Source organism: Heterocephalus glaber, unplaced genomic scaffold (genome assembly GCF_053883595.1).
Source record: "Heterocephalus glaber isolate CG9 unplaced genomic scaffold, H.glaber_assembly_v1.0 deba00001461, whole genome shotgun sequence".
In the NCBI taxonomy this organism is placed as follows: Eukaryota; Metazoa; Chordata; class Mammalia; order Rodentia; family Bathyergidae; genus Heterocephalus; species Heterocephalus glaber.
Window position 1 is genome coordinate 18,650,777 of NW_028258308.1, and position 2,362 is coordinate 18,653,138.

Genomic DNA, 2,362 nt, shown 5'->3' on the forward strand with positions numbered 1-2,362 from the left:
AATAGGACACATGTGTAAAGACCAAAGTTTTTCTGGTGTGAGAAATTGAGTGTAAACGAGGACCAAAATGTATAATAATGTGAAATAGGAAGAAAAGTTCCAGAGAGGAAGGAGAGGGGAGGTGGGTAATGGGAAAGGAAAGAAGGAAAAGTAAAAAATACGAGTAAAGAAAAAAATGCAATAAAGTCTTTGTAAATGAAGGGGGAGGGGGTGAAGGGAGGGCAGGGGAATAAGGAAAAAATAAGAACCAAGATACATCACGAACAGGTACAAATTCCCAATGATGAATGTCATCATACTGTATACCTAAAATGTACCAATAAACTTAATAATAAAAAAAATAAGGATTATGAGTTCAACAGTTAGGGAAAATGTGACCAGAGGCTCATGGAACCTAACCCTGTATTTCTCAGGAGCAGTGGGTCAGTTATTTATCAGTGGGTCAGTTATTTATTAATTCATTATTTGTCTTGACTTTATAGAATGTAACTACCATGAATAATGAGAGTCAGCTGTATTACAATTTTTAAAACTGTTTTGACACTTTTTTTTTTTTTTGTACTAGGGATCAAATTTAGGACCTTACACTTTACCAGGCAGATGCAGTGCCATGAGCTGTACTGCAATTTTTAGTTATAAACATTGCAGTAAGACTACCTATAAGATGTCTCACAAAGTATTTTAATTTTTATATGTTCTGTATACTCATTTAAGTTTTCATAACTCTTTACTAGAGCATTTTAAAGCATTTTATCAAAGTTTGACTTCCCCGTCCTTTGCAGTCATTGGTCATACAGACTGAATGGCACACTATGGCTTCACCTCAGACTGAACTCTGTGGCAGATCCAAAAGCATGTTGCAGTCTCCACTCTCAAAGAACTTGTCTTGCTTTATTTGGGAAATAAAAGACCAAAGCTGATACATGAGATCATGATTTAAGTATCAAAAAATATATTTTTTATTACATTTATTTTAGTGCTTGGGATTGAACATAGGGCCCCACACAGGCCTAGCACATGCTCTACCACTGAGCTACACTCAGAGCCTTATGATATATAATGTTAAATCAGTGCTTCTCAGCCTTCTCTTGTTAAAAGCTTTTTTTAGTAAGCTATATATATATGAGAATGGTAGGGAAAATGATGACAGTCATATCAGTCAGCTTTCCCATCACTGTGGACAAAAACCCAAACATCTGCAACATAAAGGAAGAGGGGTTTATTTTGGCTCATGGTTTTCAAAGGATCTGGCCCATGGTTAGTTGGCTTGAAGACAGAAATAGCACGGTAGAAGGACATGACCAGCCCCTCATCCCATGGCTTTGAGAAAGCAGAGAGAGAAGAGCCAGGGACGAGATTATACCTTTCCAGCTCAGGCCCCCAGTGACCCATCCCTCCAACTAGCCACAGTAAAGCACTTCCATGATCCAATCATCTTCCAAAAGCTCTACCTCTGAACACATAAGACTTTTGGGGGATGTTCTAGATCTAAACCTCGACAGCAGTAAAAATGAGGAGTGTGTTGTATTTTGAAGAACAGGACATAATTTTTTAAATTCCATGGTTTTGTGCCTTCACTTTTTGGTTTTGTATTGTTTTTTGGTACTGGGGATTGAACTCAGGCCCTTAAGCTTTGGAGGCAGGTGTGGTGCCACTGAGCTAAATCCCCAGTCCTGGTATCTTCATTTTTGAGAAAATGCTACCAATTCAATTTTGGGTAAAATTACTTTGACAAAAAACATTCAGGAGGGATCCTAAAAGAACTATATAACAGAAAACGAGAAATAGAAATTTGGGAACTTACATAGCATTTTGACAAGCAGACCTTAAGAATAAGTAAAATGAGAGGTAAAAACAACCGAGATGACCAACAGCCTTAAGAGTCACCAGCAGGGTTCAAAACAGACACCAGTAAAACTCATCAGCAGCAAAGACAGAGAATAAAGAATCAAGGCACTCTATGCGTCACCAAAGCAGAGGATTATTTCAAAGATAATAAATAATGTCAAATGCATAAAAAAAGGTCAAAAAAGAATGCCAAGACAAGAGAAAAAGATTCTGTGGTTTAGCACTAAGAGAGCCATTAATGATCTAGACAGACTGAGTCTGCCAGGAACTCTGGTAAGCCAGAGTTTTAAAGAGGTTATGGAGTAGGTGAGAAGTGGAGCAGAAGGGGCCCGATGCATATGCATCTTACACACATTTGCCAACACTAACTACTGAATAAAGCAGCAGTGGCCACTGGAGATACAGAGATTGACCCACCTTAAGCCATTAAGAAGTCTAACAGAGAAGAGGCCATTGCAATCTAGTCATTAATTTACAGAATACAGTAAGCCCTATAATACAGGGATGGTGAGAG